The sequence below is a fragment of the Fukomys damarensis genome, unplaced genomic scaffold (genome assembly GCF_012274545.1).
Source record: "Fukomys damarensis isolate Sample0158 unplaced genomic scaffold, DMR_v1.0_HiC HiC_scaffold_21, whole genome shotgun sequence".
NCBI classification, from domain to species: domain Eukaryota; kingdom Metazoa; phylum Chordata; class Mammalia; order Rodentia; family Bathyergidae; genus Fukomys; species Fukomys damarensis.
In genome coordinates, this window is record NW_022900933.1 from 39,203,173 (window position 1) to 39,211,832 (window position 8,660).

Genomic DNA, 8,660 nt, shown 5'->3' on the forward strand with positions numbered 1-8,660 from the left:
AACTGGGCGGGCCATTGCTCACCGCAGTCTGCTGGGCCCGCTTGGTCCCAGTTGAGTAAGGCAGCTCGAAGACCTGATCCGCTAGCCAGAGCACACAATCCCCAGTATTTCACAAAAGGCTACTCCTTGGCTCCCATTGCTCCCACACATGTTGACCTGGCCCTTTCTGACACTCCAGGTGTTCTCGGGAAACAGGAGATGACTGATTATTTGAACATGGCCCCTTCCTCCTCTGCCACAATCTCACTTTCACAGTCAGAACACTCTGTCAGAACGGGCTGTCAGAAGGGTTTTCATTAGCACAGGAGGTGGGTCTCTTCTGCCCACCTCGGCTCCCAGAAGCAGCCTCTCCCAGGAGACAGGTTCTCAACTTGCCCTGCTCACTGTTAGCTGCAGTGTGTGCCCTGTGTAAGGTCTGTGTTGATTGTGTGTGTTTTCTTAGGCTGTTTGCAGTACATGAAGTCTGTATTTATCTCTGGGAGTAGGTACATGTACTGAACACTGCCTGATTCTTTTGTTCCTCTTCCCCATCCACCTTCCTCCCTTCGTCTCTTGATCCCGTCCCCATTTTCATTATTATTATTATTATCATCAATACTTCGGTTCACGTTTGCAACATATGATTGAATTCATTATGGGTGTTTGTTACCGGTACAGGACACATCTTAAATCTTCTTACATCCCCTTCCCCTCCGGCTCTCCTCACCTTCAGCCTCTCTGTCACCTTTCCATTTAGAAAAGATCTATCTCCCCAATCCTTTTCTCTATCTTTTATGTGTTTTTTTTTATTTGCACTTTGCACCACTCAGATGAGAGAAACCATACAGTACTTAAGTTTGTGGATCTGATTATTTCACTTAACATTGTGTTTTGCAAGTGAATCCATTTTCTTACAAATGTCTCAAATGCATCCTTCTTGATGGCAGAGTAGTACAGCACTCCACTGTGTATAAGTAGCACATTTTCTGTATCCACTCATCTGTTGATGGGCAGATAGGCTGGTTCCAGGAATTAGCTATTGTATGTGGTGCCACTATAAACATGAGAGTTCGTGAGTCGCTACAGTACGTCTTTAGCTCCTTGGAGAAGGACACTTAGAAGGGGGATAGCTGAATCTGTATTTATAATGCGGTGTCAGTTCCCCTATAAAATCCCACAGAACAAATGCAGTTGCAAAGTACCCTCTGATGATCATACAGTAACTTACCTTTCTTTCTCTCTTTTTTCTTTTCTTTTTGCAGAACTAAGGATTAAGCCTAGGACCTCCACCCTGAGCTACGTCTTTTCCCAATTTTTTTTTTCCTAATTTTTCATTTTTGAGACAGTCTCACCAAATCGCTAAATTGCCTTGGCCGGGCTCAAACTTGCAATCCTCCCACTCAGCCTGCTGTGTTGTGTTGTGTTGTGTTTTGAGATGACATCCCAGAGTGTTGCCCCAGGCCTACCTGAAGCCTTGGGCTCAGGGATCCTCCTGCCCAGTCTCCTGAGAAGCGGGAGGAAGGGATCCCCGGGTCATGGCCTGGGAGGGTCTGTCTCCCTTCTCCCTCCCGCCATCCCTCTCTGCTTCCCTTTGCCACCATGCTGTGAGCTACTTCTTCTCTGCCGTGCCCTCTGCCATGCTGCCTGGAGCCGGCTGACTAGGGACTGAAGCCTCTGTGCTGTGAACCAAAGTGAGCCTCTCCTCCTTCAGGCTGTGGGTGCTGGGCACTGTGTTTGGAGATGAGCAGTGTAACCAGACACACTGCTCTAACGGATCAGATGGGTGACCTGCTGCAGAAGTAGCTTTGGAAATAGAAGTTCATCTCACCTGTGCTGTGAAATGTACCCAACCACCCTAATTTACATCCGCTCATACTCCTTGTGCTATGGTCTGGCATGCAGTGAGAAGCTGTCACTAAAAATCCAGCGCTGAGCAGCCAGGCCACATCACAGTGAGGCTCTCAAACTGGGCGTCTGGACCGAAGTCCAGAGGTCGGCCTCCCTGGCCTGCAGGCTGCCCCTCCATGTGGCAGGGGATGGTGCCGCCTGTGTCCCCAGACCAATACCAGGAATAATGAGGCCACACAGGCAAAGCTGCAGCAGAACCAGACGTGACCGGCATGGAGCTAGTGTCGGTTTTTCTTATGAAATCCCCGGTTTCAGGACAAAGTAACAGAAGACACAGAATTGCAGGGGAGTTTATCGTGAAGTTCTCTTTGAGAGAAAAAATATAATAAAATGAATCTTTTTTTAATGTGTCTTATAATAATATATAATCTCTGCTCAAAACCTGAAACAAAAGTGTAATCTTTTAAGAAATAAGACTCATGTTTAGACGCCACTTACACAAACTAGTTTTTTGTGTATTACTAGGAATTTAACCCAGGGCCTTAAGCATACTAAGTAAACACTGCCACAGAGCCACCTCTCAGCCCGACGAGCAAGCTCTGACTATTTCCCAAATTAAATCAAATAACCAATGTTTTCTATAAATTGGTTCACACTGGTGAGCCCAATCCTAAATAGTTTTTACCAAGTTACCTTAAGTATGTCATTGAAAAGATTTTCAATAGATAGATTTGAACCTAATTTTATAGCCTGAAAAAAATGATAGCATATTTTATTCACTTTTTAAAATATTAGATACATAGGATATTTTTACACTTGGCTTAGTCGAGTGTTGATAAATAACTTACAATATCCTCTAGCCCAGTATCCAGAGTAAAGTCAGTAGAGAATCTTCTGAGATCCTGTCCCTGGCCCTGCCTGGAAATGAGGTGCAGAAGGGCCTTGTGTGGGTAGACAGCTTGAGGTATAAGTTACCTTTCTCTTCTCTCTGACACAAAGGTATCTATGTGCAAGGTAGGAAAAAAACTCTCTGTGTAAAAAATGGAATACTCAGCAAAACAGGCCCATGGAAGGCCACACTGGACAAAATTGGGTGGCTCACAAACCCCTTCCCTCTGGCAGATGTCCTATCACCTTATCTGCCTCGAGCGGGTATAAAAGTAAACCACTTCCCTGAGCAATTGCTTCCCTTTCAGCAGGGATGAGGGTTATTACAGCAAGTGGCATCTATCACCTGTCGTCTGTCTGTCTGTTAGCGGGAAGTTGGTCCTGGCAGCTCATCTTGTGATACCGTCAGATCTCCACAGGGTAGGGGGTGATGTTGTCTTCCAGAAGCTTCTGAGGCTTGTCAACGACCCAACAGGATTGTGAGGTTGTCAGTGGTCGGTGCCTTTCTCTTGCCTCTCCCTGTGGGGCACCCACCTGCCCAGAACTGGGGGCCCCAGGAGCTGGGGGCTGGCAGCCAGCTTTCTCCAGGAGGATGAGGAAGGGGAGCCCCCAGTGGAGCAGAGACTGATGCCTGAGAGTTTCTGCCCCAGTGGGGATACTCGTGTCTCAGTGAGGGGCCAAGATGCAGCTGGCAACATGGGTCCTCCTACCTGCTGAGCAGGAATGGGACCCAGCCTGAAAGCCTCATGGAATGGTCAGACACAGGTATGCATTTGTGCACACATACACGTGCCTGGACATATGTGCATGTGTGTTCCTCACGCTGACCACTGAGTGGCATCCATGGCAACAACTGCGTCAGCCTCATTTGGGTTTGGAGTTGAAGAATGCACAGGCAACGCTCCCACTGTGCCATCTGAAAGAATGCATAAATGCTCAACCACCTCAGTTTGTCTAGTTTCACCTCTAAGATTCTGCCCTCTCCCTCAGGACTGATTCCTTCACCTAACACCAGCCCAGCACTAGGCCCTGTGCTCGGTGCGCTACCTGGTTCACCTGCCCCATCTCACAGCCGCTCTGTGATGAAGATGCAGACACCTGCCCTTTCTCCAGATGAGAGCACCGAGGTCCAGAGAGATCTGTTGCTTGCACAGCATGGTGCAAAGCTGAAGCGCACGGCTGGCTGGCTGGGCCTAAGGCCGTCTCCTGCTGCCCCCCCGCAGCTCTGTTCTCATTGAGCTCTGTTCTCACTGAATGTCTCTTTCCTCAAAAGCTCCAAAAACTTCACAACCTGCTATGTAGCCTACCTTTTCCCACAATGCCAAGTAGAAATGAGTCAGTAGCACATACAGAAGATGCTTTCCTTGTCCACTCTGGTCTATAAAGAATATAGGAAGGAGAATGAAAAGTACCAGGACCTTCTGGTCCCCCTGAACCCAGTTTGGAGGAACAGTTAAGATACTGTAGCATTCTGCTTTTCATGAAAACAAATCAATTCACTGCTAGAAGCTCACTTATCAAACATGGATGCACAAAGGATGAAAGTGTTTCCCAGGTGAATAAATAAAAGGGCTTGCTTTCCATCCCTGGAAGGTGGTCCCTTGTCCAAAGGAAAGTCTACAGAAGCACATGCCATAGTTATCCACATTTGCCCCCGGCAATAAAAAAGAATTTCACTGAGCTGAATAGCAGATGGGATTTTACATGATGCTAGCAATATTGCTTATCTTTTATAATTTAAAATATGTTATAGAAGCTAGTTTTCCTTTTCAAAAAAATGTTTATAGATTTAATGTCATCGCTTTAACTTAAAACCAAGAGGATAGACATTTCTCCTTTTTTATTTTAGGGGAGCATTTTAGAATCATTTTAAAAACACAGTCTGATTTTTTTCCAACATCATGGCTGCTAACCTGAAGAGCTTCATGCTGAATACTGATTTGAAGTATGGTTCATGGTGTAGACTTAAATTGTCCTTCCCACAACTTTATCTGAGATGCCTGACAATGGTGACAATCACAGGACTAGTTTTATTGGGTGAGACTATTCTACCTGCAATTTACTCTGACAGTCTCCACAATTTTTAAGTGCAATTAAATGCTAAGAATTTGCCCAGAAAAAAAAAAGATCACATTTTTTAAAAATTTAAGATGGCAAAAAAAAAGTTGAATTGAACAACTAATTACTAAATGATTGCTCTTTAAAAAAAAAAAAGTATTTGAGTTCAGAAATCAATTTCTTTGTACAGACAGGCAACTTCCTGGGTCTTAGAATGAGAAGCTGCAGGAAGTCCCAGCCATTCAGACCAAGCCTGGGTCTCTGCTGTTCTCCTCATCTTCAAAGGGGCCACTTAGTCACTCGCAGAACACAAACACAGCCAGGCCAGGCACCTGTGCCCTCAGCAAGCATACAGCAGCTGGCTCTTAAGCAGGCAGGCAGGTAGGGGCTGGCAGAATCCACACAGCCACGCCTCCTTCCCACACCAGGAAAGGAAGTGGCCGGTTGGCTCAGTGGCGGCACAGAGACACCCATGCGACTGGCTGGGGCCAGAGGGGCAAAGTCCAGGAAATCTGCTAGCAAAGGTCATCTAGCAAACTACTCGCCCTTGGGAAATTCAAGCTGCATTTCCAGTCTGCAGCTCAGGTCACTATTGTGTGGAACAAGGACCCATGTGGCCACCCATGCTTGGTCTCCTACACTTGGGGTCTTTACTGAACAGGAATCTAATCTGACACTGAGACAGCTATTGGGTTGGTTTGGAAAATCAGTTTGTTTGTTTGTTTTAAGGGATACCATGCTGTGCCTTATGTCATGGTACATTTTTACACGAAATGTGAACTCAGTTGCAGTGAGATAACCTCCTTGATGAGATACCTTCAGCCAGTGTCTTTCTGTCACCTAGGGAGATACAGGTAAGCCTGAGAGAACCAGTCCCCAAGTGCCTGCTGCTCCCTCTGCCCTGCCTGCCTATTCCACACCCCATCCCTCCATCCCACCAGCCCCAAAAAGGGCTTCCTGGCCCCAGAGTATGCCAGGCTCCAGGTTGGGCCCCACTGGGAACTCTGATCTGACTCACCCTCCTCAGTCAGGCACAGAACTCCAGGCTTCTCCGACCTCCCAGTGTCTTACAGGATGCCTGGAGACATGTGCTAAAGATTCTTTTGCTTCTGAGCAGCTAAAACAACAGGCATAAAAGTCACCTGGCCACATTGTTGCTGCTGCTGTCATTGTTGAATGTGCATCTCTACAGACTTTGAACCCAGCAACGATAGAACCAGCGCCATCCACCCACTTGTCCCCGGTGCCTGGGCTAGTGCTCCGGGCTTGCTAGATGCCAATAAATATGTATATACTAAATAAATGGATTACAGACAAAACAGATATGGATCCTGAGCATAAACCAGAAAGCTCTGAAAATAAATGGCCTCCAATGTCTGTGCCTAATGTGCTTTGGAAACATTACCCATCATTTCTCTTCTGTGAGCACCTGTTAATGCAGGACCGCAACTTACATGTTGCAGCGTAGACCAGCCGGAAGCACACAGAGAGGTCATCTCACCTACTGGTCATGAAGAAGCCAGGCTGAGGCTCCAGCCTCGGGATGGAGAGATGGACAGCAGGGCCCTAACCTTGTTGGGCTGTTTGTTCCTTTCTCCCTGGATGACCAATGCCCACACATCACCCCACGCTTTCCCATCCTCTTGGCCAATGCTAACTCATGCTGTGTGATTTATCTCAGGTTCCTCTTCTCTAAGATTGTTCCACCTTCGTGTAAAATCCAGCTCCCTCTTCCCCTGCCTGTGCCGTCTCCTAGTTCTCATTTAAATCCTGCGAAGTAGACGCCTCACATGCAAAAAGCCCCGTCTCCTGCAGGGTGTTCAGCTCCCTGTGGCCAGGCAGCTCCCTTCAAAGGGATGCATGTAGAGTCAGGATGCTGGGTCTACGGCTCCTCACTGTCCTCCACCAGCCGCCACCAAGGTCCTCCCTGGACTTGGGTTCCTCGCAGTTCAACCAACCCTCCCCACCCTTCCATTCCTTCAGGCACAGGGGTTGCTGGCCCGGGCCCTCCTCCCGCTTTTACGAGGTCGGGTCTGTGCCTTCCCACGCACACCTACCCACCCTCAGCAGGCTGCCGGTGCTCCACACGCCGGTTCTCCAGACTGTGAACCCAGGATGGACTCCTCCAGGACTCCTGAGCAAAACTGACCTTAGCATCCTGGCGAGGAGAAAAGTGCTTTTCTTTTAAATTTTACATATTTGTGGGTTCTTTGTGATAATTCAATGCATATGTATTGCATGTCCAGATCTAGCCAGGGTAATTAGCAGTCCATCTCCTTTGTGTTAGAAAACCTCGAATTCTTCTCCTCTGGTTCTTTATAAAAGATACAATAAATTGCACAGGAGTCACCACACTGTGACAGGAAGCAGTAAAACATTCCTTCTCTCTGAGTGGATTTGAGTGCTGCTATGGAGCCCTTCTCTTCTCCCCTTGCATTCCCAGCCCCCAGGGCATGGGAGGGAAATCATGCCCTCCATCTCCCCACACCTGGCTTATCTCACTTATCAATGTCCTTGGAGTCCACCCCTTGGCAGGCAAGGACACAATTCCATTCCTTTTTGTGGCTGAGTAATATTCCACTGTGTGTGCAATCCCATGTCTTCCACTTTCATTTTGGAAGCTGCAGTCCAGCACCAGCGCCCAGCACAAGGAAACATCCCACGGCAGGCTTGATGTTTCCCGAGACTACGCACAACCAAGGTACATTTCGTGTGGTCTGTGGGCCCATACAAAACTCAGTCCAATTGAAAAAGGCATAACAATGAAATGAAAACCTTTCCAATAATTAAAATGTACTCCTACTTTAACTAGGATGCTTACCATTTTTTGTCCAAAATGTTTCCATCTCTTGAGAAAGCCCATGTTTATCAGTTCTTAATAAAGGCCACCTGGACTTGCCGGGTGGAAATGGGATAGGATTGGGAAGCTACGTCATCCAGTCCCGTGCCCTGCAGGAGCCCAGGCCCTGTGCTGTCATCGCTGTAGAAGGACTTCTCAGTCCCTTGGGCTCCACTTTCACGTGCCCTTCACTTGGGTCGGAAGCAGCTTGGAAGGCACCTGCAGCTCTCCTGGGACTCAGGAGATATCCCTGGTAGGGAGGGTGAGATGTAGCTGTCAGGGGTCACCCACTGTCCCCGGCACCATGTCTAGCCAAGGACATGCCCCCTTCTGTCACTTCCCAACCTGGAGTGGGGCATGGGAGATTGGGCATTTAACACATCAACATGCGGCTGATAGGGCACCACATTTCCTGAGTTCTATTTCCTGGAAACATGTCAGCTTTCTTTAAACAAATAACACTTTAACACAAGAACTGCTACTCAAATGGAAGAAAGGATCTAGAGAGCTCCTTGAACTTCAGAATTTTTTAAAAGTTATTTTAAAAACCAGAGTTCCCAGCACCCAAGTCCACCAGCCTTATACACAAACTCAAAGCTCCAAAGGACTCGGAAAGCCAAAAGTTGTCTCTTGACACCTAGCACACTGCCGGTCCCGCAGGTATTCAGTCTCCGTTCTGTGGGACCAGGAGTAGTTGCATGCCGCGTGCCATCATCCTGGCATCCTCGCTCCAGGGAAGGGAGTTTGCCCAGCTTCCCGTCTCTCCACTGCAAGTCCTTTCTAAAATCAGGAAGAAAATGAAATCTAAACTCTAAAAGACATCCAGACCCAAAGGTTTTGCGGACAGGCATTGTTAAAGTCTGATAGCCAAGGCCTGGCATCAAATTAAGATAAAAAAAAAAAGCACCTACCCCAGCCGGGCATGGTGGCACATGCCTGTAATCCCAGAACTCAGGAGGCTGAGGCAGGAGGATCGCTGGGAGTTCGAGACCAGCCTGGGCTACATAGTGAGTTCCAGGTCAGACTCAACTACATAGTGAGACCCTGT